This window comes from Lygodium microphyllum, chromosome 16 (assembly GCF_053477565.2).
Source record: "Lygodium microphyllum isolate KBCC chromosome 16, Lygodium_microphyllum_v1.1.10, whole genome shotgun sequence".
In the NCBI taxonomy this organism is placed as follows: Eukaryota; Viridiplantae; Streptophyta; class Polypodiopsida; order Schizaeales; family Lygodiaceae; genus Lygodium; species Lygodium microphyllum.
This window is the reverse complement of record NC_141150.1, coordinates 126,096,823-126,124,565: the sequence shown is the minus strand read 5'-3', so window position 1 is coordinate 126,124,565 and position 27,743 is coordinate 126,096,823. Positions and strand designations below refer to the sequence as shown.

Genomic DNA, 27,743 nt, shown 5'->3' with positions numbered 1-27,743 from the left:
TGTGCGAGATCTTATTCCTCTCAGCTCTGGTCAAATTATACGGGCTGATGATTGCTCGAGTCAGAAGTGTGTCGTGTGTACTATAAAAGGGCATGGATATGACAAGTGCCGCATCTGCAAGTACTGAGATTAAGCCCACTACACAGTGTCACAGACACACGCACCCACTCTCTCTCTCTCTCTCTCATATTGTTGTACGTATACTACGCACTACGCACACTCTCTCGAGTTTCTCACTCATATTTCTAAATTCTAATATTATGCGTAATCTCGTGCACAGTATGATGGTCTCCGTCCTCATCATTTTGGCGCTCGGCGCGTACTGTTCTCCACTGGTCCGCGGTATAAGTGGGAGCAGGCGCAGCTTACTTGCAGCCCACCCGCTCGCCAATCAAAACTTGACATTTGGCGAGCGCCAAGCCGAGTTCACCGCCTGGGTTGGTTACGTGGCCTTCAAGCACCGCAGCGCCAGCACTACTACCACTTCTTCTTCTACTACGTCGGTCGATAAGATTCAGGATGCCACGTCATCGTCGGCAGGAGGAGCAGTTCTGACGGTGGGCAAGAGCGGCCAGTACGGCACCGTCCAGGCTGCCGTGGACGCACTGCCCAATCACAACAGCCAGCGTGTCACCATCCGCATCGCAGCGGGCACCTACACGTGAGAGCCCCAACTCTTAACGCTCCCCTTAATCCTTCTGGCAATATTATTCACTACCATTAGGTTGTCGCTTCGCATTTTCACCAGCAGCCTGGATTCGTATGGGCCATCACCCAGCTCGCCATGATAAAAAGATTAGATTTTCATTATCCCCAGGGACGTTGAGCCACACGCATATGGGGGCTACGAAGTTTGGAGACTCTATATTAGCCCAATTATAAGTAATTTGTGCTCCGCGATCATTAGCCGGATAACCTGCAGTACCTTGGCACTCTTGGTGTCATAGTGCTTTACTGTTTTAATCCCAAGGCTATCGATTTACACAAGGAACTTTCAATCGATCCCCATATAGGAAAAAAAAAGAATTCCCCATGGAATTCCCTAGTTGAAAATACATATAAGTGGGGAAAGTAAAAACTAGGGAAAATGAGATATTTCCTAGTGAGAATAAGTAGGGAATCACATAAGACCTTTTCTATGTAGGAAATATTTTCTACATAGGAAATATTTCATACATAGGAAAATATAGAATTTTCTATGTAGGGAATAATTCCTATATAAGAAATATTCCATGTGATTCCCTAGATACTCTCACTAGGAAATCTCTCATTTTTTCTATTTTTTACATTCCCTACTTATATGTACTTTCAACTAGGGAATCCATGGAATTCTCTTTTTTCCTTATCAATTTATCTACTTTGCCCTTACTCTTAGACATGCTAATGTCAAACAAGAAATTACACAATAAATTTTTAACTAGAAATTTATATAGAGAATGTCATCATTTCTAAGTAAGGATCAATAACATACATCTAATGATCAAAATAGATTAAACAAATTAAGACATCAACATCTACTTCTAGCAACCAAATGAAAAATGAAAATACTTTTAAAGGAGCATAGAACTAAAAACTAATTAAGCAACATGTGTTTTGAATGTTTTATCCCTTAAATCTCCAATATGTTCCAAAGTAATAAATGTTTGAGTAATTCCTCAAATCTCCAATATGTTGAAAAGCAATAAATTCTTAACTCAAAGTAGAAGTTATGCTAAAACTTCCACATCATCTAGACTAAGCACATTGCTATTTTTGTTTAATACAACTTTGCCATTTCCTAGTAGCCAATAAACAATCTCCTTAATCATATCGTCACTTGTTGGTTTCTTTGTATCCTTAATCAAGACTCGAAAGCTAGCTTCAATCTTTTTGAGATTCATGTATGTACTCTTTAAAGAAAAGTACATATCATTAATTGTAAGCACACCAAGATACTTCAAAAGTATGGTTTCCATGTTCTCTTTTGTCATATTAACCTGCATTGAATAACAAAAAGAGAATAAGTAACTTATTATACTATGTATAAATAATTAAATGACACGAATTATGATATGAAAAGCTATAAATTTAACTACATGACTATTATATATATATATATATATATAAACTATAAAGCTACCCTTTAAGCATCATTTGAAATGTTAATCTCAAAGCTACAAATTCAACTACATGACTACAATTATATATATCTAATTAAAATATAAATTAACAATAAAGTTACCCTTTGAGTATCATTTGAAATGTTAATCTCAATGCCTTGGTTTGGGAGATCTTTAAATTTCTAATTCAAATAAAATAAAAAGATTAGATTATGCTTTTCATGTATGACATAAATAAAAATATAAACATTTACATCTAGCACCTTTGGTTCTTTTTCGTTGATACTGGTATCTCGTTTCATGTTCCTTTGTTGCAAAATATCCTTCATATTTTCACTTGGCTAGTCAACACGTAAAATAAATAGTTATATAATAAATCATATCTTTAGTTATTCACTAAACTATGACGCTATTGTTCTCTCACAAACATATATCAAATACCTTCCTCTTTCTTTGATTTTTTCGAGATGTTTCATTAATGTCATCATCTGGATTAGCCTACATTCAAAACTAAAATTAGTAATCACATTAAAAACATTTATATAGAAAAAAAAGTTACATACCTTATCATTGCTTGAACTATGGATACTTTGTTCTAGAGTTTCTTGTCGTTTAGTTGAGTACATTATTTTGTCTAAACCATGTGACAATAACTTTGAAAAGCTGGCACAATTTTCCATATCAAGTGTCTCGTCTTCATTTTCAACATCCTACATTTTAAGCATGTAAAGGATAAGATACTGTTAAGAACATGAATCATATGATTAATCTTAAATTTAATATAAAGCAAAGAACCTCATCGGATGTATAACATTGAAATTCTTCAAAGCTCTTTTCTTCCTCCACGAACATATTCATCTATGAAAAATGAAAGTTAATGTATAAGTATCTGTATAAGAGACATTCTCAAAGAAAGTTATTAGATATGAGCTCAAAAGCATTACCTGCAAGGATAAATCTGTTTGCTTGTATTGTTGTCCTTCAAAGGAGCTACTTTTTTCAAGAGGCTACATCAACAAAATAAGATCATGTGTATACATCAAATGTCTCCAAAATATATGGAATCGAGTACAAAAATGATAAACATATAAGATTATAAGATACCTTTTTCAAACCTTGTTCATTCGCAATATCATCCATGCTAGGAATGTATACATCAAGTTGATTAGAATCAATAGTAGCAACATATGGTTCACTTTGCCATCAATAGACACCCCTAAATGAGTATGGGAGAAAAAGAGCCAACCCTACACTTATGATATCAAACTTATAAATCATATCATCTTACCATTGATGATGTTATGTCATTTGATACATTTTGAAGCTTATCTATATCATCCACTCCAAGAGATGTGGATAATTCTCTCTATATGTCATAAGATTAATAGTTCAATAACTAAGAATCTACACCTCAAATATTAGGAAAGCCAATTAAAAAAAGTAACAATCAACTTACCTTCTTTAAAAAATCTTTTTTCTTCAAATACTTTCTTTCATCTTGCTTTGTACCCTTCCACCAGTCATATATGTCATTCTCTCTCCATATGTACTCACATCCAGTAAACTTCAATGGTAAAATCTCATGGTGATTCTCTGATATAATTTTCATGATATAATTTTTATCCGCATTTTTATAGCGTAGATCATCTGGATTTAAGGATTCAAACCACCTACGTACTCGATGATAATTTTCGAGCATGATAGTGTGTTGACTTTTAAAGTATTCAGCCAAGAGCTTTTTTCCATAAAGTCTACCCTCTTCTCTAAATTTCAACATGGGTGGCCGATAGATATCATCATATGATGGTATGAGTATCACTCCTATTGATACTCAAGTGATCAAATATCATTAGTTAGTATAACCATTTCAAAAAATGACTCATTATCAACATAAGAAAGATGATAATACCTGATTCTTGGCTTGAAGAAGTGTTAAGGCAAGCAATCTCAATGTCTTCCTTTCTTACATTGTCTCTTGTGTCATCTTTAGTAACTTGTTTACCTATATATACATAGAGTTAACCAAAGCTCACGATAATACAAGGTTATGAAAATTTTCAATAACACAAAAGAAAGTAATTAGATATTGTGTTACTATTTGGGTCACCAAATTTGTACAAGTTTTTGATCCTTAAAGTTGGTACCTGCATCTTGACTTGAAGAAACATTATCGCAAGTAACCTCCTTATCTCCCTTTCTTACATTACCTCTTTTCCCACCTTTTGTTGTTCTTTCATCTATGTTTATATATATACACACAATTACTCAAAGTTTAAAGATATGAATAACTATGAACATTTTATATTTGGCAAAGAGACTAATTAAAGCTTGTTAATCTCAAAATGAATCACCTAATAAAGCAAGATGCAATATATGTACAAATTTAAATTTTCAAAGTTTAGTAGAAATAAAGACATATACCTGTATCGTGATTTGAAGAGACATTAGGGCCAATGACCTCCTTAGCTTTCATTGTTCCATTATCTCTTGTACCTGCATTTGTAATTTTGTTACCTTTATGTACACATAATAAACCAAAGTTTAGAAACATAAGAGACTTATATTTTTTAAAAAGAAGTACTATATCAAACTAAATCACTTAATTCCTTAGCACTTGGATTGGAACACATAAAATAGTAATAAAATTAGGTATAAATTTAGTTATTAGAATTAGTTACCTTTCACTTCTTCCACAACTCAATCCACAAGCCCAAGCAGTTTGGGATCCTCACTCATCATTTTTTTCAAAAGAGCCATCATCTCTAGATTAGAAGTCGACATGGCAAACCTACATAGGCATGGTGATGCCAGGAGGCATATTCCACGGTGGATTCCGTGAGGTTTTACGGTGGATTCCGTAAACTTAGATGACCGGGGCTCATACACAAAGAGGATTCTTTGTGCGAGAAGTTGATGGGGACGCCTATCCTTTTCGGGCGTTTCATTAATTTAGTGTGTACATGGGTGATTCCATAGCGGGTGATTCCGCAAAATGCATATTAAATTAATAAACGTTTATGAGTTTAGAGTGCGCACTCGTAATAAATTAAGGTTAGGATTTATTTCTAACCAGTTGATTTATTTATGAAGCTGAAGACTGCTAGGTATTCACTTTTGTCGGTTTAATTGTGTTATTTTACTAACGATTGTGAATGCTTCAGTTGATGTGTAGAGATAGCAGCAGTGGCGGAGGAAAGCATTGGAGTCTAGCGGGCTTTCGACCTTTCGACTATATTTTGATAGGCGCCACGCCTATATTTTGATTATGTCTATAGAGACATCGACTATTTATTATTATTTTGTATGCGCTTATGCGCCTGGATATGTTATTTTTATTTGGACATTGAGATTGGGCGTGCCAGACTCTTTGGGCACCGTCCATTAGCTTTATTTTCCTATTTTTGGTAGAAAGCAAACTCAAAAGCTAAAAGCTTGTCATATTTTTGTAATTGGGCTATTTTTGAGCAAAAAGATTGGAAATATATATTAAATACATGCTTTGTGAAGCGCTCACACAAGGCATGGGGGAGATTCAACCCAATTTGTCTCTTGTCTCATGTCGTGCTTGTTTTTACATTGGTTTTTGTGCTAAAAAGTAGAGTGCTTTGTTCTTGGGGACCTTTGGGAATTCACTACGTGAGCTACCTGCGTCCGATCTGCGCACCAGTGGTATCAGAGCGGAGCAGAGATCAAGGGCTTCCAATCGCTACTAATCTCGGGCGAAGGCGGAGCTCCAAGAACAAACGGCCTCTACAGTCAATCTCGTCGCAAACCGTCGATACAGGCAGACTTCTGGCGATCAAGAACCCCTGTTTCCACTCTCAGATCGCGAAGGACCACTCTCTGTCGGCGGAGGACCACTCCCTCAACTCCATGAACAAGTCGTGATGAAACTGTGAGAAAAACTCTTAATCCTATTAATCAAAAGCTTAATCATAAAGCTTAAGGGTATTAGAGAAGCTTGATTAGCTTCAAATCAACAAATCGATGCATCCTGGGAGGTCCGAAAATCACGCGGAAAAAAAAAACGGCCCCCCCCCTCTTCACGAAAAAAAACGGCGGACTGTAGCTTCTTACTTAAGCTTATTAAGCTTTAAGCTTAACTAATTAAGCTTAAATCCTACTATACTCTGCAAGTCAGTGAAGGCCAATAAGTCTGCAAACTCCGGGTCACGCACTCCAGAAGACAAGTTTCGCAAGTCAACACTAATCAAGTACTGCAAGTCCTGCAAATCAGCTAAGTTCAGCAAGTCAACAACCCTGCAAGTCTGTTAAGTCTGCAACTCTGCAAGTCAGACTAAATCAGAACTGACTAACGCTCGAAACTCCTAGAAGACTTGTTTGTTTGCAAAAACTCAGAACTGGAAAGTTGTTCGCAGCAAGCTGTTTTACCTATCTACAAGTTCGTTGAAGTACTTTCAGCAAACGGAGACAGAAATATTTCAGAATTTCTGAAAATTGAAGAAGAAAATACCCAAAATACATAGCCTTGTAACCCCAAATTTGAGCTACGCTCATCCCGCTAACTGATTTTGAGTGAGAAAGGTTTGTTGAGTTTTACAGGATGACTACCCCACTTATGGATGATCCTATGGCTGAAGACGACCTACCCGAGGCTACCATGGAGCAAAAGCTGGATCTTATCATGTTGCAATTGGACGAAGAGCGAAGAGCTAGGCAAGCCTTGCAAGCGCAATTGACAAAGCTACAAGGAGCGTCCACTGATAAAGAAGAACCTCAAGCTGAAGATCTGATTCGCCGTACCATTGATGCCACTCTTGAAGCACAAACCATTCGCAAGAAATCCAAGATAAGTAAACGAAGTTTCAAGTTTCGCACTTTCAATGGCATAAGAGAAGGAAAGACTGTTTTATCATTCATTAGCCAGTTTGATGACTATTTCCATGAGGAAACTTATCCTGAGAAAGATAAAATCAAGTGTGTTACTAATCATCTGATAGATAGAGCATCACTTTGGTGGACTGTAGTCCGCAAGAGTATAGAATGTCCTGCTACATGGGAAGATTTCAAGAAGAAGTTCATGCAAAATTTCCTTCCACCGCAATTTCATGAGAAGGCTATCAAGCAATGGGATTTACTTCAACAACGCGATCGTGAGCCTATTCCACAGTATACAGAGCGTTTTTGGAATGCACTCCTACAGCTACGCATGCTTGAAGACGTACCAGAGACGACACATAAGCGGAAGTACATGTCTGGACTTCTTGGACATTACTACGCTGAGGTGAATATGTTCAAGCCTGCTACCCTTGAAGACGCCATCTCCTTAGCTCACGACACTGAAGATAAGTTACGTGGAAGAGATCGACGACCACAGCCATTCCAAGCAAACGGTAATTATGGATCTAAACAATTCAATTCAAATTTCAGAAGGTTTAATCCAGGTCGTTTTTCATCACCATCTTTCCGCAAGAATTGGCCTAAACCACCTGCATTACCATCCACTGTCAATCCAAATCCTAAGCCTATCCAACAAGCAAATCCAAATATACCCAGACTCCCAGCCATTGCAAATAATGTGACCAAAGCCAAGCCTATCGTATGCTATAAGTGTCACCAGCCAGGCCATCTCGCAGCAAATTGTCATTCAAAGAAGCCATCAGCACATATCAACTACCTTGGAGCTATGGACGAAGACGAGCATGAGGATATGCCGGATTTCACTGAAGAAGAAGATGATCCTACTACTACTTCCGACACTTTACCAGGTATGCCTACTTTACATTCATTGTTGACTATGAAATGTATGGTGCATGGAAAAGAAAGAATTATATTGCATGATGACGGTAGTACGCATGACTTTATTTCAGCAAAATTGGTAAAGGAATTGAAATTGCATACTGTACCTACGCACTATCGCATAAAAGCTGCATTTTTAGGTACTAGGTACAATGGCACACAAGAAGTTCAAGATTTAGAAATTCAAATTGGTCCATATATTGAAAGAAGAAACTTCTTAGTTGTCCCATTACAATCTAGTGACATTATTCTAGGAATGCCATGGAGACACCAACATAATCCCAATATAGATTATTCCACACACACAATGAATATAAATTTTCAAGGAAAATCTATTACATTATTTGGTATGCATGCATCTCATATGTTTCCACTGCTTTCGCATACTCAAGCAAAACGTGCACTACGCAAGAATACTAAATCATATCTCATTTGGGTGAATGAATTGCACGCAAAAGAAACTCATATGCACCCTAGGCATAAGGAATTTCTTGCATATTTTAAGGATTGTTTTGCAGAAGACCTACCACCAGGTTTACCTCCATCACGACCAGAAGACCATAAGATTGACCTAATACCTGGCACACAACCACCTTGCAAAGCCCCATATAGGCACAATCAAATAGAGCAAAAAGAAATCCAGACTCAAGTAGAAGAATTACTAAATAGAGGTTTAATTCGACCTAGCAGTTCTCCATTCGGTGCACCTGTGCTCTTAGTCAAGAAAAAGAATAATACTTATCGGATGTGTATTGACTACCGAGCATTAAACAAGATCACTGTAAAGAATAGGTATCCTATACCTAGAGTTGATGACCTTATGGACAAACTGCAAGGATATTCTATATTTAGTAAAATTGACCTTAAATCTGGATATCATCAGGTGAGGTTAGATAGATCTGACATATTTAAGACTGCATTCAGGACACAGTTTGGCCATTACGAATTCTTAGTTATGCCATTCGGATTAACTAATGCACCTGCCACTTTCAGTAGAATGATGAACCGTATTTTTCTAAAATATCAGTATTGTGTGATTGTTTTCTTTGATGATATTTTAGTGTTCAGTCAAAGTGAAAAAGAGCATTATGAGCATTTATCATTAGTTTTTCAATTACTGAAAGAAAATCAATTGTTTGCAAATCCTGACAAGAGTGAATTCTTTAAGACAGAAATAGAATATCTAGGTCATATTGTATCAGAAGAAGGAATAAAAGTTGATCCTAAGAAAATTGATGCAATATTGCATTGGTCTATTCCTAAAAATGTACATGAATTACGCTCATTCCTTGGTCTTGCTAGTTTCTATAGGAAGTTTGTACGTAATTTCTCATTACTTGCTTTACCACTGACCAAACTTCTTAAGAAAGGCATTGTTTATCAATGGACTGAAAACCAGCAGAAATCCTTTGATTTACTTAAACGTGCATTGACCAATGCCCCTGTCCTACAATTGCCTGACTTTAACAGACCATTCTTTTTAGTTGTGACTGATGCTAGCGGATCAGGAATAGGAGCCGTGTTAATGCAAGATAACCATCCAATAGCATATTCTAGTTCTAAGCTGAAACCCTCTGAGCTTAAATATTCCACCTATGACAAGGAACTCTTAGCAGTTGTTCAAGCATTGAAACAATGGAAGCATTATTTAATGGGTTCAGAATTCATGATAAAGACTGACCAGCAAAGCATTAGACATCTACTTAGCCAACCCCAAATTTCTGACCGCCATATCAAATGGGCTTCATTCATTCAAAGTTTCCATCCTATCATTCAATACCAACCTGGAAAAGAAAATGTAGTTGCCGATGCATTAAGTAGAAGACCTGCAATTCATAACATTTCTATCATATCTTTTGATTCTTTGATTGCTATGAAAGACACATATCACCAGGATATTACTTTTCATTCTGATTGGCAAAAATTAGTTCAAAATAATTTCATTCCTGTTGATTCATTGTCATATAATGATGGATTCATGTTCTTTGAAAAGAGACTATGTGTTACTATTCCATTCCGATCTTTTGTTTTAAATGAAATTCATTGTCCCCCATATCAAGGTCATAGAGGTATCATTTCTACATTACGCATGTTAACTGAAGATTTTTATTGGCCGCATATGGATGCAGATGTGTCTAATTTTGTTTCTGAATGTCTGATTTGTCAAAGAATAAAGAGACATCATGGTAAACAGTATGGGTTATTAATGCCTTTATCTATTCCATCTAAACCTTGGGAACATATATCTATGGATTTCATTACTGGATTACCAAATACTAAATCTAATCATGACATGATTTGGACAATTGTAGATAGATTTAGTAAGCAAGCATATTTCATTGCATGTAAGAAAACTTTAACAACATCACAAGCAGCACAATTATTTTTGAAAACTGTTTTTACTAACCATGGATTGCCGAAAGTGATTATTTCAGATAGAGATTCTAGATTTTGTAATAATTTCTGGATTACACTGTTTTCAAATCTAGGCACAAAGATTGATTTCTCATCTGCATTTCATCCAGAAACAAATGGACAAACAGAAGCCACAAATAGCACTATTTTAGATCTTTTACGTGCATACACTATCTCTAAACCTCAGACATGGGATACTCATTTACATTTATTACAATTTGCATATAATAATACACCTCACACATCTACAAAGAAAGCACCTTTTGAAGTTATTTATGGACATAGATTATCTACACCTGTTGCATCTTTGTCTAATAGAATACAAAGTGCCGATGATATTGCTGTTATGCATAACACTATTTTTGATGAGGTAAAGGATATGATTGCTAAAGCCCAACAATCATATACCAAACAAGCCAACAAGAAAAGACAAGCCATGAATTTCAAAGTTGATGATTATGTTTGGCTTAGAATAGAAAAGCGTAGACTGCAAAGTGTAGATAGACATCCAGTTGTCAAATTAGCCCCTAGATTCTACGGACCATTTAGAATCATTCATAAAATTAATGACAATGCATTCAAGTTAGAACTGCCATCACATTGGAAAATTCATAATACATTTCATATTAGTTTATTGAGACCATTTAGAGGACAATTACCTATCCACCCTGTCTATGAAAACCCACCTTTATTAGAAGAAGAGACTGAAATCCTTGAACTAGAAGCCATTATAGACACTGATTACATGACCACTAGAACTGGCCGAAGGTACTCTAGATATCTCGTGAAATTTAAGAATCATCCTGTAGAAGAAGCACAATGGATGCACGCTAGAGACCTAAATGCTTTCCCCACTCTGTTAGCTCCACATTGAGCTAATAGCAATTGAGGTCAATTGCTATCCCACCCCGGGGGTATGATGCCAGGAGGCATATTCCACGGTGGATGCCGTGAGGTTTTACGGTGGACTCCGTAAACTTAGATGACCGGGGCTCATACACAAAGAGGATTCTTTGTGCGAGAAGTTGATGGGGACGCCTATCCTTTTCGGGCGTTTCATTAATTTAGTGTGTACATGGGTGATTCCATAGCGGGTGATTCCGCAAAATGCATATTAAATTAATAAACGTTTATGAGTTTAGAGTGCGCACTCGTAATAAATTAAGGTTAGGATTTATTTCTAACCAGTTGATTTATTTATGAAGCTGAAGACTGCTAGGTATTCACTTTTGTCGGTTTAATTGTGTTATTTTACTAATGATTGTGAATGCTTCAGTTGATGTGTAGAGATAGCAGCAGTGGCGGAGGAAAGCATTGGAGTCTAGCGGGTTTTTGACCTTTCGATTATATTTTGATAGGCGCCACGCCTATATTTTGATTATGTCTATAGAGACATCGACTATTTATTATTATTTTGTATGCGCTTATGCGCCTGGATATGTTATTTTTATTTGGACATTGAGATTGGGCGTGCCAGACTCTTTGGGCACCGTCCATTAGCTTTATTTTCCTATTTTTGGTAGAAAGCAAACTCAAAAGCTAAAAGCTTGTCATATTTTTGTAATTGGGCTATTTTTGAGCAAAAAGATTGGAAATATATATTAAATACATGCTTTGTGAAGCGCTCACACAAGGCATGGGGGAGATTCAACCCAATTTGTCTCTTGTCTCATGTCGTGCTTGTTTTTACATTGGTTTTTGTGCTAAAAAGTAGAGTGCTTTGTTCTTGGGGACCTTTGGGAATTCACTACGTGAGCTACCTGCGTCCGATCTGCGCACCACATGGTAACAATAAGAAAGTTTTTGCAATGTATGTTTGAAAATATATATCACATTAAGCAATACAAAACAAAAGACTTCAATAAACATACTGTCATAATGTTTGAAAATGTAAATTACATTAAGCAATACAAAACAAAAGACTTCAATAAACATACCGTCATAACATTGTTGCCTCATGCTCATGTGAACGCCACATAGTAGGTACAATCTTTCTTTTGTTGTCAATTGCAATTGCTTTTGTTTTGAGTACTTGCCATTGCTTTTTCGTGGATACACATAGCCACCAATCCTTCCAATCTTGATCCTCTGACAACACCTAAATATATGCCATTTATTGCACCAATTTTTTGGCAAAACTGTATACAATTTACACCTTATTACTAAATTTTTACATGAATTTAATGCAGATGCGGTGTTCGTTGTTGTTGTTTTTGGAAGCCGTGTCCTTGCAGTCTGACCAGGGAATGTAGGTACAAAATTTAATCTTTTGGCCTATCTACAATCACAGGAAACTCTTATATCTCATTTGCGAGGCATAGGCTTTGGAGACCTAGAATTAGAGACTGTAGGACTTTGCAAAATGGAATCCTTTGAGTTTATGCAATCCACATCCTTAGAGCCACTAGAAATCATGTCATTCATGGAAGATTATGCAGTTCTCTTTGAGCTTAATGAGCCTAGGTTACAACAAAGGAGAATTGTGTTAAAGTCCTCAATAGAAACTTGAGATGGCACTAACGGTACAATAGCATTACAGAAAGATGATCCATCATTGTGGATTTCCACTCATAAGATGTCTGACCATCCCCTTAGCTTGCAAGGTATGAATAACGGCAAGAGAACCTAGAAGAACTAGAGAAAACTCACTAAAACTCAAAGTGTGCCAACTGTATGAAGCATAGTAGTAGCACTAGCTAGCAATATCGACCAAGCCACTTAGTATTTACAAAGGGCCTTTTTGGAATGGATATATCCAGAGACGTAGCTGCAGTTGCACATGAAGTACACTGGGCAGCAAGGTCATAGGATTCAAACATTGATTTGCAGAGGCCATTTGGTTCTTTAGGCAACATGAGTTTACATCCCATGGCAAAGGGGATCAAGTCAATAAATTTCTTCCAAAGCTTCAAACTCAGGCCATTGTATTTGTAAGCCATGCATGAGGGATTACCAAATGGCGTGGAAAGCAATTGCACAACCACAACTATCATGTACCACAACCTTTTGCAAGTTAAAATGCACAAAGGAGATCTCATTTTACTTGAAGAGTTAAATGCATTGGACTATTCATATGGGTGTGGTAGTTATGCGTGGGAAAGGGGGGATGCGAACTACCGTGAGGAGGGAAGAGGTGCCATCATCTGCATGAGAGAGAGATGGGAAAACGGAAGCATGGCCTGTTGGTGGAGGCAAGCGATACGAAGGTAGGGGGATGTGCCATTTTGGAGAGAGCTGTGCTTGATCGACTAACTCACTGACTGAATGAATGACTCTGATTCAGTGTGCGCAAGGCGAACTCAGAGTTCGCCGTATTCTCTGTTGCAACTAATGACAACTTGCTTTGCCTTTGGCACGAGAGAGAGAGACAGACAGACAGAGAGAGAGAGAGAGAGAGAGAACGAAGGGTGCCATCGCCATTTTCTGTCAACTGTTGCCACGCCGTGCTGTTGTAGTCTGGACTCCCGTGCACCGCCACCTACCTTCTGTTTCTCGCCATAACCATCGCCTTCATCATCCGATCTTGAATGTGGTCATCTCTTATCAGTATAATGCCACCCAGATTGTTCTGAGCAATCAGTATTTCAGCCAAGAATCCCATTTTTTCCTCCGCCTAATCAAAGCGCCAAGAAGAGGATGAGGAACTACGAATCATAGACCCAAGGAGAGAGATAAGAGGGCATGTGAATCTCTAGGAGAGACAGAGAAGATCGACGTCATATCATTGGTCTCATACAATCATCCTTTCATCAATGCCATGCTTCGAAATTGACCTGCAGTACAAATGGATTCCTGCTGGGTCACATCTATGCAAGAATCCATGGATATCTCCCCTTGTATAAAGGGGCCATCATCTTGGAGTAAGATGACATCAACCCGAGCATTCCGATGGCCTTCCCATTAGTTAATCATCACATGTAGATCATAGAAATCTTCTTTTAAACCTGACTCAAGAGGGTGTGAGTGAGACAAGAAGGAATTACAAAGAAAGAGGCTCCGTGAAGATTTGGTAGATCAAATTCCTTGTTGGACTATAAAGGACACGGTCTCCAAGGATGTGACGATGACTCGCGGTTTTACACATAAGTGTCTTAATTAGTTTATTTAAAGTAAATGATATGGCATGATAATTTCTTTAGTTTAATATTTTTAAAATATGTCTTTAAACCTCTTTTCTCATGCTACATGGTTTTTTGCATTTATCTAAATTTGTTTTTATTTATTAAAAATAAAAAAATAATAAAAAACACTAAAAAATGACTTAAAATTGTCATAAATAAATTTTCATAAAATGTCTGATTGAAAATTTATAAGTCCTGATATTTTTTTTTCTATAAAGCTTATAAGTCAGATAACTTACTGAATTTTTATCAGAATTTTTAAAGCTAGTTTGCTATATTTAAAATTTCAAAAAGAGTTATATTTAGAGAAAAAGCATAGTTTTCTTTTTTTTTAAAATGTGTTATTTACTGATATAAATTATAGATTCCTAGTGAAAGATTGGAAAGATAATCTTTGATTTATTAGTGCATTTTTGTTGTAAGGGTTAAAGAAAAGAAATAATAATTTAATAATATTTTACTTAAGAAATGCTCGTATAAAGATATGGTGTTTTGGTTTTGAAAGGAGAGATTATACGCGGTGTGAACATTTAGGAAGCATGGGAAGTTACAAATAAAAAGTTTGACAACACTTTTTAATAATTAATAATGTTAGGTTGCAGTTATAAAATTTAGTTTAAATTAAAACAAATAAAATCAAACAATTTGATGATCGGATGGCATGAGGGAAAAAGCCTCAGCATCTATATTAAATTTTTACATGTTATTCATTTTACAACCAATTTCTTAAATACACGGAGTGGAGGGCTACTAGGACTCATTGATAAATTAAAGGGTGCTATGGGAATTTAAAATAAATTATGAATGTGGACATGTGAGAGTATGGAAGAACTTGTTTTATTCTGGTTGATGTTTAATAATAGAAAAGAAGGAAAGGATGTTATATTCGCAAAATGAATTAAAACTTAAATGGAGATATTTAAAGAGATTCAAAGGGATCTGTTACATGAAACAAACTTCTTAAAGTCAAATATCAAAACTTCCTGGATAAACCGCCACTAGTTGGCAGGAGAAATTTATGAGAAGCTGATCCTAAAAGATGGAGGGAAACCGTAGTTATCTTAGGTTTAGCAATCTAGTGCCTAATACAATTTACTGAAGTGTAGAATACTTGAAGTTGGACTACTGCAAATAAAATGTCATACAATTAATGGAAGACTAAATCAAATTAGCATTGTTAGTAGTACCAATCACCTGTTAGTGCAACAACTCTTAGGAATTGGCTTGTTGACCTGGATAAAAGTGGCTTGGTCTTTGGCCAGTCATTTTTTGGTGCGTCTGCCGGGGGCCAAGTGCACTCTAGCGGGTGATCAATTTTCCTAGGGTATTCAAACCCTAGGTGTTACTTATGAGTGAATACGCAGTCTCTTTTCTAAGGGACTATTTTCCTAATTTGCCCCAAGAGTGCCAAAGAAAAGTGCTAGATAGGGCGAGGGATACAGAGTTAGTAGAGGGAGGCACATATTTTGGGCCACAATTAACTGTGGACGTTGAACAATTATCTTCTTGGAGCTGGGGTTATAATGACTGTGCGCAAACCATAGTTCTACTAGCGACACACTTTGGGTTAATAGACGCGGTAGAGATAAATACAATTAGTGTATCTTACCACTTTGATTGGTATCACTGCACAGCTTATCGGACGTTTAGAAGAGTAGTGTGGGATGATGTGTTGCCTTGGATACGTGTATCTAGAGGTTTAAAAATTGCTTTCGACACGAAAGACATTAGAGAGGTTGCTGAAATTCTAGGCTTAATCCCCGAGCAAGAAGAAAAGTTATCTTTTGGGGAGATAGACCCAGAGTTGCCGACTATTTTGAACCTTCTAAGTGCGCATATAAGCGACAACCTAATTTTATAGCTTCCAATAAAACGAGCGTAATTTTGGAGTATGACGGTAAAAGCTAGTTTAGTACTCGTGGATGAATTCAGAAGAGAGACGGAAGCAGCAAAACGAAGCTAGGGATCAGCAAGTTAGAGAACGAGCAGTGCGACAAGAGGCTTGGCTATTAGAAAGGCTAGAGAGGGTCAACGCATTGCTGAATTTGGGAGTAGACGCTGTGTCTAACTCAACGGTAGAACCTCTTCAGCCTAGCTTATCAACTGATAGAACACCATCGAAAGAAAGTGAAGCAGCTTCATATCAATGGGATCAAGTTGTCTCTAGTACTAGCAGTGTCACTGGGGAAAGAGGTAGGCAAAATAGTGAAAATAGGGAGAGTGAAGCTAATGCTACAGTCGGGAGTATTGAACTGCTCTTTGACTGGGATTTAGAGTCAAATTTCGGATTGCGTCAATTATTTAAGAAGCCTCAGGAACCTCCGTGGTTTGATACTATCAACGATTTAGGGTTAGGGCTACTATTTAGAGAAACAATGGCTCGCAACCCAGTCAGATTAGCTGATTTCACGCAATTCGGGGGGCTATGGGACGAAGATCCCGATGCCCATTCGCAAAGATTTGAGGTGACTTGCGTCGCCAATGAGATAATAGATGACGACCAAAAGCTTCATATCTTCCCTGCAACATTAAAAGATGAAGTAGCGAAATGGTATGGGAATTTAGATGCTCAACATAAAGGAATCTATGATGCCTTATCAAGAGCTTTTCTAGAAAAATTTAGACGACAAGGTTTTCAAGATAGATTGGCTCTTCAACTGGATTATCTATCCCAAGGAGCAACTGAAAGTGTTGAACATTATATTGAGCGCATGGATACAATCATTCGTAAGATGAATCCTGCTCCTGACGATCCCACGCAAAAACGTAAGTTTATTGATGGACTTAATCCTGAAGTTCATCAGCATGTTAGTTTACAACGACCAGCTACGTTGGCAGATGCTAAAACACATGCTAGATGGTGGGAAGAAGTGCAGCTTAGTCAACAACGACGGAGAGATCTATTGAAAGAATCTCGGACAGAATATCCAAGCACTTCAGGTGGGGTACCTAAGAACGTGTCTTATGTGACCGTTCCTTTAAATCCCTCGGTAACCGCAAGCTCAAACATGTCGAGTGTACCTCTAAATCCGTACACTTCAATTCCAGCCTATATGATGCAGACAGGAATGCCTTCTATGCCGCAATCTCAATCTCCTCTGGATGAAGCAAAAGTAGCAGATATTATTGCGAAATCTCTAGGAAAATTAAAGGAGCAAATTATGACTGCAGTACAAGCGCCTTTGAAGGAAATTTATTCGATAACGACACAAGGATCTAGTGCTCAACAATCGTCGGGAAATTCTACTTTAAACCATATCTGGTGTGGTAAGTGTCATGGTTACGGCCATGTGGCTACAGAGTGTCCGACGCCTTCAAGGTTAATGCCCGATCATCCACTGTTTTGCTCTTTTTGCCACAAGACTGGTCATTTAGATACAAATTGTTGGCATAAATTAGGTCAAGAGCAACAACAAGCTCGTTCAATGCAAACGAATTACAATTACATGGATCGTAATAATAGGACTTATGAGATTGGACCACCCAATCAACCTTTTAGGCCACGAGGATTGCCCACCCAGGGTAGATCCCCAGTGCCTCGAAACAATTACAACAGTGATGGCAATCGAGGGAGAAATTCTCCTTTTAGAAGAAATAATGGAAATTTTCGTAATCCAATGGGACAAGGTGGTCAACAAAGACCTAGGGGACCAGTAATTTGTTATTGATGCCAACAAGAAGGTCACATAGCCACATATTGTCCAAATGCGCGTAAAAATCAAGACTATACTCCTCTTTGCAGGAGGTGCAGTGGTGAAGGACACTATGAAGAGAATTGTCCTAAGCGAGAGGATAATAAAATGTCTGACAAAGGGAAACAAACCTCTAACGAACCTTCAACGTCTGCTGCAAATTTAGTTGAAGTAGAAACAATAAGGAAAGATATTGGAGTTAAGTCAAAATGTATACCTCGCAAGGTGACTTTTAGAGCTGACCTGATGATTGGTGTCATTACGAGGGCACAAAAGCAACAACAGAAGGAGCAAGGTTTAGAGGAAGAGAGTCCACAATTAAACGGAGTAGTGAAGGATAAGTCTAAGGACATAGATCCTAATATAGAACTACCTAAATCGGATTCTCCGCAGCATTCCTCTCACCATCCATTATTACCTGTGCCCTTAGTAAATCCTAAGATTCAAGTGGGAGTAGCTCCTTTTCCCGAAAGATTGGTTCCTCCTAAGGAAAGGAGTAAAGATTATGCAGAATCCGTAAATAAGACCTATGATCTTTGGGCTGCATTAGAAGAGATATCATTGACTATTAACCTTCGGCAATTGCTAGAAATAGCGCCCGTTTGTCGGAAACAACTTTACCATAAATTAGTTCGGCGTCGAAGGAAGAGGATTGAGATAAACACTTCTAAAGTTAGTGAAATTTCTTCCAAAGGAAAAACAACTAAGGATGTAAAAATAGTAGATTTATTTGTGGACCCAGGAGCTCCAGTTATCGATACTACTATTAATGGCCACTTGCTACATGAAGTGCAGTTAGATGGTGGCTCAGTAGTTATTTTGATGACAGAACAGGCAATGCAAGAATTAGGGTTGAAAGCTCTAGAACCTACTCATATTGTTTTACGGGTGGCTGATCAAAGGAAAGTAACTCCTTTGGGGTTACTGCGGAATGTGAAATCTGTAGTAGCTGGATTAGAATTTCATGTGAACTATTTGATCGTTCGTTCGCAAACAAATATTTCATCATATTCTGTGCTACTGGGAAGACCTTGGTTATACCAAGCAAGATGCATTCAAGACTAGTATAAAGGTTCAATTGTGATTGGTCCTCGAAATGATAGGGTTAAAATACAAGTTATTTCAAAAGGATTTTTGAAAGATTCAGGAGATGAAGCAGTTAGTGAAATGGATGAGAAATCCAACAGTGAGTTTTATGATTCGGGTATGGAGGGGACTGATCATGAAGGGCCTTATGCCTGGTTATTTAAAACACCACATGCAGCAACAGCAGAAAAAGTAGAGGTCAATATAGTACATCAGCCTCACAAGGTAGAACAGATGGGTATTGGTGAGTATGCTGTAGCGTTTTCATCTGACAATGATTCGGATGGGGATATTACTCAGTGGTTATCCACATCCGAAGATACAACCCTCGACTTCTTAATGCTTTCAGCAGAGGAAGCAGAATATCTTGATGATTCGCTTGAAACATGTTTTCAAATATCTACGGATCAAGAAGGAAATAATCAAGAAGATGTATTTTCTGCTTACAACAGGTCGGAAGCGGTTTCTTTGGATGAATTAGGGGAGGAAGAAATGCCTGAGCTAATGATATCTGATGTGGCTGACATTTCAATAACCTCTTCAGAAAGTATGGGAGAAGATGATGTTACTAATAATCATAATAGTATGCTTGAGAGTAGGATTTTAGAAGCTCTTCCTTATGGGGAAAATGCTTTACCCTTTGGATTTGGACAACTGCCAGATAGAGCTAAAAGGATTTATTACTACCAGCTAGAAAGGAAAGAAAGAAAAAGGAGAAGTAGGCATAGGTGCAAACCCTTGCAAAGACCACTATCTCGTGAGGATGAGGATGATTCAGCTTCGGCTTTTAACAGGTTTTCACAGACTTCTCGTGAACATCATGGTAATTATGCTAGGATTATTAGAGAATTGAACGAGGCATTGGAAGTAGAGCGTGAGGCAGCGTTGACTGCTGTAAATGAAGTAATGAAGAAGATTACTGAGTTGCAAAAGGAAAAGGCAGAGTTTCAATTTAGAGAAAGGCGATATCTAGATGAAATCTCGCTTTTAGAATTTTATTTAGAAGAAGAGAAATCTAAATCCAGTAGGGGTGAGTTACAGATGGACCAAGCGTTATCTATGGATACAAATTATTGGGAAGAACATGAAGATACTGATAGGTTTTTGGAAAAAAATAAATCTAAGAATACTTTTGAGCCAGAGACTCAAGAGAAAAACCCTACAAATGTTCCCTGGTTGTGTCATTCTTTTAGGCGTTCGACCGGAATTGCACAGAAGATTTATCGCTGTTCTAGGGGATCGATAATTGGTTATCAACGAGTCCAATCTGAACCTACTAAGGTTAAATTGCACAATATGCAAGCGGTGGTGTTGCCTCATCCAAAAGAAAGAGTAATGGATTTTACTATTTATGGGGATGGGCAAGAGCCACAACTTAGATGGTTTGAACCTGCAGCACCTAGGAATTTTGTGGAACTGAAACAAGTTATACATTATTTGGGCTGTCGAATTCAGGGCGAGGAGGATGAGAATCTACATTCATTAATTCTCAAGCTTAAAGATAATCAAAGGTTTTGGAGTTTAGATGATCAGGAATGTCTAGAAAAGAATAACAAAATTTTACGTCGATATCGCTGTAGGTTACATGCTCAATATCCATGTAGTTCAGAGCAGATACCTAGCGTAATTGACTTTGTAAGAACCTCATTTACCATGAAATCTCATAAAAATGTAAATGTCAATAATGGCGGTTTAGATAAATATGGGAAAGGATATACTGAAAAATCCTTTCCTGAGTTAGTAAATGTTTATGGAGTAGAAGTTGATGGTGCTACGCAAGATAACCTGGCTATTATTCCTTATAGGGCTTTACCCTTAGTAAATTCTGTGAATGTGGGAGAAGAAGCACTGGAATCAAGTACTAAGAATAACCTGCTTGAAAATGTATTGATGCAGATATCCGAAGATGTGCCCACAATTAAGCCACGAAGAATAGACTCTCTATTTATTGAAGAGACTGAAGTTGAAGTAGTTAAGCTTAAAATGGCAGAAGGAAAATATTTAAATTTAGGAGACCAATTGGAATCGCCACATCGTGAAAGATTCGAAGAAGTCTTACGAGTGCATGTTGACGCTTTTGCTTGGTCATATAGGGACCTTAAGGGTATTAAAGCTGAATTATGTCAGCATTTTATTGATCTAGAACCAGGCACAAAACCTGTATGTCAACGTCAACAACGAACAAACCCTGTGTATGCAGAGTTAGTGAAAGCTGAAATTACTAAGCTTTTAGATGCTGGATTCATTTATCCTGTTGCATACAGTGAATGGGTATCTCCTATTGTGGTAGTACCCAAGAAGAATAGTAAGAAGATTCGCATTTGTGTCGATTATAGAAAGCTGAATAGCAAAACACGTAAAGATCATTTTCCTTTGCCATTTACTGATCAGGTACTTGATAAGGTTGCTGGTCATGAGCTGTATTCTTTCATGGATGGATTTAGCGGTTACAACCAAGTACTAATTCATCCTAAAGATCAATCCAAAACTACATTTACTACTGAATGGGGTACATTTGCTTATAGAGTAATGCCTTTTGGTTTGTGCAATGCACTCGCAACATTCCAGAGAGTTATGATTTCAGCTTATCAAGATTTTCTACGTCAATGGATGGAAGTTTTCTTAGATGACTTTTGTGTCTATGGTACGGCAAAAGAAATGCCTGAGCTACTAACGCAAGTATTTGAACGTAGTGATGAAGTAGGTATATCCTTGAATCCTGATAAATGTGTTTTTGGAGTACCAAAAGGAACCTTATTGGGGCATATCGTTTCTAAAGAAGATATTGCCATGGATCCAGCTAAAATTATTAAGATTTCTGCACTTCCACCTCCAACAAATCTTAAGCAATTGCGTGGATTTTTAGGACATCTAAATTATTATCGGAGATTTATTTCCGATTTTGCAAAGGTGGCATCACCTTTGACAAATCTACTACGAAAGGATACTCCTTTTATTTGGGATAATGTTTGCCAGAAAGCATTTGAATTTCTTAAACGTAAGTTAATTGAAGGACCAATATTAGCACCCCCAGATTGGACAAAAGAATTCCATATTCATGCTGATGCATCTATGTATGCTGTAGGAGCTGTTTTGTGCCAAGCAGATGATAATAAGGTGGATCATCCAATTTATTATGCGAGTCGAAATTTAAGTGATGCAGAAAGGAATTATACCACCACTGAGAAAGAATGCCTATCAATGGTATTTGCGGTGGAGAAATTTCGTCATTATTTATTAGGGAATAAGTTTACCATATATGTTGATCATGAGGCGTTAAAGTACTTGCTTAATAAAGCAGAACTTTCAGGACGTGTGATTCGTTGGATGTTGTTATTTCAAGAGTTTGATTTTCAAATAGTTACTCGTCCTGGTAGAGCTCATGTGCTAGCAGATCATCTATCACGATTATTAACATCAGACAAGGAGGAAGGTGTGGAAGATGATTTGCCGGATGCATCACTTTTTACTGTGGAGACACAAGTTCCATGGTATGCTGATATTGCAAATTTTCTTAGTACTGCTCGATATCCACCTGGTGCTGATAAGCGCATGAAACGTCAGATATTAATGCAATCACGCTCCTACGGATTATTAGGGGGTTACCTTTATAAAAAATTTCCACGCGAAGGTATCTATCGACGCTGTGTAAGGGAAGATGAAGTACCAGTGGTTCTTAAGGCATTGCATGATGAGCCGTGTGGTGGCCATTTTGCCGGTGAATTGACTGCAAGAAAAGTTCTATTAGCTGGTTATTGGTGGCCTACCCTATTTAAAGATGCTTATTATTATTGTCGCAAATGCGATGTATGTCAAAGGACTGGTCGTCCTTCTAAGAGTTTTGCTATGCCTTTGACACCTATATTAGCATTAGCACCTTTTGAGAAATGGGGAATTGATTTTGTAGGCCCAATTGATCTGCCTACTAGATATCGATCGAATCGTTATATCTTAGTCTGTACTGACTATATTACAAAGTGGGTGGAAGCGAAAGCGCTTAAAACGGATAAAGCCATTGATGTGGCTAAGTTTATGTATGAGGATATTATTACACGTTTTGGTTGCCCACTAGAATTAGTAAGTGACCGAGGTTCCCATTTCTTGAATGGTCTTATCAGCGAGTTAATGGAAATCTATAAAATTAAACATCGCAAATCAACACCTTATTATCCCAGAGCTAACGGTCAGGTTGAAGTAACCAATCGCATTATCTGTGGGATTTTAACTAAAACGGTTGCTTCCCACAGGCGAGATTGGGATGAACGTTTATATGAAGCGTTATGGGCCTATAGAACTACTTATAAGGTGACAGTGCAAAATACACCCTTCAATTTAGTTTATGGTACTAATGCTATATTCCCTATTGAGCAAGAGTTGCCTACTTTACAAGTAGCTCTATCATTACGACTAGGTGAGGTTGAATCTTTGAAACAACGGATTTTACAATTGGTAAAGTTGGATGAGGAAAGATTATTAGCTCTACAAAGTCTAGAAGCAATGCAAAAACGTCGTAAAGCATGGCATGACCAGAATATTAAAGTACGGGAGTTTAAAGAAGGCGATTTAGTTTTACTTTATGATAGTCGTTATTATAAATTTCCTGGGAAGCTTAAAATTCGTTGGTTGGGACCTTTTAAGGTGATTAATGTTTATGATAATGGTTCTCTTGATGTGCAGGATATTAATGCTGAAAATGAGATATTTAGGGTCAATGGCTTGCGCCTTAAACATTTTGTGACTTAGGCTAGCTAGGTATAGTTAGGTTAGTAGTTAAAGTAATATTTTGACTAATCCACCCTTGGATGTCTTTTCTTTCTTTGGGGGTTTTTAAATGGGATGCAGGTATGGCCTTTTTGTGGATGGATGCGCTTTACCCTCGTATTGATGCTGATAGTGCTAATCCTGTTCATGCTGGACCTTACGATATTCCGCATTTTCAGACGCATGACAGGTTTTTATATGCACCGAGAGGGGAGGCCTGTTGTGGTTCTTCTTTTGTGATTATTTTTTGTTTACAGTATCATCCACCTTTTGGTTGTAGGTCCTGTCAGCGGCATTTATTTGTGCGTGCTCAGCTCTTGTGTTGGCAGTGTCACACATATTTTCGACGCTATGGTACCACTGCCATGCAGGAAATGATTGGTTATACCTACCAGCGTCATGATTATAATAGTGTTTTTTCTCCTGAGCGCGGCGCTGGTCAGTTTCGGGTAGGTAGAGAGCAGGCAGAATTTGCGAGATATCGTTCCACTGTCTACCGCCTTACTCCATCTTACCATGATTTGCAGACTAGTGTTCCCTGCCCATGTTGGGATTATATTTTTTGGTATATGGATGCGACCGAGGGGCATTCCTTAGATGCTTTACTAGTGGCCCCTATGCCCTACTATGATGATGCAGCTTCGGCTTCGCTCCATGATGTGATGGAGGTTCTTAGCAATGCACTTGATAGCGGATCTGTGACTTCTGATATGTCTACGCTAGAGGCTATTCTTGAGCATCCTATAGATGATAGTTTAGTTAATAGGTTTGACTTGGATGGAGTTGATGATTTCAGATTAGGATTATTGTTTTCACTAGAAGATCTCAGAGACTTTGAAGATTTTAGTCTAGATATTTTGTTTTCTTAGTCTTTTATGTTTTTCTTTTATTCTACATTTTGAAAAACAAACAAAAAAATATATATCGTTAAATATATATATATATATATATATACAATGCTTTGAGTTATTGATATCCTGTAAGTTTTCATGCACTTTCGTTTTATTTTTTTTTCACGTAGTTAGGTAGTTAGTTGCACGCACGGTCAGGGTATTCCTTTCAGTGCTGGAGTTTGGGATATTTAAGTTAGTAAGATGGACAGTTCTATATGCAAGAATGGTTATCAAGTGGAGCAATATACTGCTTCTTAAACAACCAAGCAGTGGAAGCGTTACGATAGTCTAGTTGATCGCGATTGTGACATGAGTATTTGACAATTCTTTTGTACAGGGAAAAGTTTTATTATTTATCTAACCCTTTAACATTATACTGGCTAGTGTATGTTTCATGTGCAGATTTGACTATGATTTTGCGTTACACACTGTTGTATGTTTCTGTTGATTCTTGGAGTTGCAATATCCACGAACATACAAGGTTGTTTCATATCTAAACTTTTTATTTCATATTCATTTTGGAAAAAATACATGAATAAAAAAATTGATGGAATGAAATTAGAGATGTCGAAGAAGGAAAAAAGAAAAAAAAAACACTTAAGTAAATTACATAGGAATTATAAATAAATATTTTAAACAAATATGAATGATATATATATACAATTCTCTCTATATGAAGTCCACTCACAAGGGATGGGACTTAGCATTAGGGAGTGATTAAAAAGGGGGTGACGTGTGTGCATAACATAGTGAATTTCATTGTATGGGTGTCCGATTAGGAATCCTATAGAGTTTTCCCCTATCTTTTGGTCGCTTTTCTAGCGATATGTGGGATAGTTGAATAACAAGGTTCTCTCCACAAAATTTTGACTAGGAGTAGCGTGGAAGAAAGATGCTGAGCTGGTGAGTATTCTTTGGTTATCATTTGCCTAGGCAGAGTGACTAGTATTATGCGTTAGATTAGATTCCTCGAGCAAAGTTGTTGAGCTGAAATGTTTGACCGTTCAATTAAGTAATGTATTCTTAGCTTTCTAGCTGATCCTTTAAAATAAAAAAATTACTTAAAATCCAATCCGACTACTAAAAGTTCGGAAGAGTCTATATATTTATTCTTTTAAAAAAAGAAAGAAAGAAGAAAAACAAACAAGAAAAAAACACCCTGAGACTGCACGGTTTGAAAAAAAAACAACCAAAAGAAGATAACCATCGCCTCTGAGGTCCTGGTAGGCTGTAGGGATTTCCCTGACAGGTGCCCTGCGTCCGATGCCTTGTATCTCTTTGGGGTGGGACCTTTTGGGAAAGAGAATCAATGTATATACTCTTTTGACATTTTTTTTTAAAAAAAAGCCATTAAAACATAAACTTAAAAGAAAAGCCTTGGACAATTAGCAGTTACGAACCATTGGCTGGTTGTTCTAGTAGAATGTGGAGGGTTAGCAGCTAAACCCTAGGAGTCCTATTTAGTGTTGTAGTATTAGTTTGCCTTGTTTGGGTTCTTTGTTAAGTAACGACCTTATCAGTGATGCTATTTCAGAAGCAATATTTTTAGTAGGATAGTAGTGTGGCAATTTATTGCCTAGAGGGATTATTGTTGTTTAGCGGCTCTAGACAGCTTCCTAGTTGGTATATTCTATGCAATGGATGAAGCTCTGTTATGCATTTCAGTGGGGAGAGTGAGTAAGGGGGAATGTTAGTTTGAATAAGTTTTTATACAATTTACTTGGAATGTTTGTATGGTTTGTGTTCTAATAGGACACCAACAAGTATTTTTCCTATCTTTTTAGTGTCTACTAGTTGTCCATGTGCGGTTTTGCAGGTCATGTAGCTGTGCTCGCGAGGACGCTTCGCAATTAAGTGGAGGAGAGTATACTTTTTCTTTCAAAGTTGCGTAGCAGTGCTCATGGTAGCAGTGTTCGTGATGCTGAATGTTCGTGATGTAGCTGTGCTCGCGAGGACGCTTCACAATTAAGTGGGGGAGAATGACAACACCTAAATATATGCCATTTATTGCACCAATTTTTTGGCAAAACTGTATACAATTGACACCTTATTACTAAATTTTTACATGAATTTAATGCAGATGCGGTGTTCGTTGTTGTTGTTTTTGGAAGCCGTGTCCTTGCAGTCTAGCCAGGGAATGTAGGTACAAAATTTAATCTTTTGGCCTATCTACAATCACAGGAAACTCTTATATCTCATTTGCGAGGCATAGGCTTTGGAGACCTAGAATTAGAGACTGTAGGACTTTGCAAAATGGAATCCTTTGAGTTTATGCAATCCACATCCTTAGAGCCACTAGAAATCATGTCATTCATGGAAGATTATGCAGTTCTCTTTGAGCTTAATGAGCCTAGGTTACAACAAAGGAGAATTGTGTTAAAGTCCTCAATAGAAACTTGAGATGGCACTAAAGGTACAATAGCATTACAGAAAGATGATCCATCATTGTGGATTCCCACTCATAAGTTGTCTGACCATCCCCTTAGCTTGCAAGGTATGAATAACGGCAAGAGAACCTAGAAGAACTAGAGAGAACTCACTAAAACTCAAAGTGTGCCAACTGTATGAAGCATAGTAGTAGCACTAGCTAGCAATATCGACCAAGCCACTTAGTATTTACAAAGGGCCTTTTTGGAATGGATATATCCAGAGACGTAGCTGCAGTTGCACATGAAGTACACTGGGCAGCAAGGTCATAGGATTCAAACATTGATTTGCAGAGGCCATTTGGTTCTTTAGGCAACATGAGTTTACATCCCATGGCAAAGGGGATCAAGTCAATAAATTTCTTCCAAAGCTTCAAACTCAGGCCATTGTATTTGTAAGCCATGCATGAGGGATTACCAAATGGCGTGGAAAGCAATTGCACAACCACAACTATCATGTACCACAACCTTTTGCAAGTTAAAATGCACA

General features: G+C 37.5%; 1 pseudogene; it reads left to right on the top strand.

Moving 5' to 3' along the window:
• The first annotated feature begins 284 nt into the window (after positions 1–284).
• Positions 285–27,743, top strand: part of LOC148023403 (putative pectinesterase 53) — a 52,688-nt pseudogene continuing 25,229 nt past the window's right edge.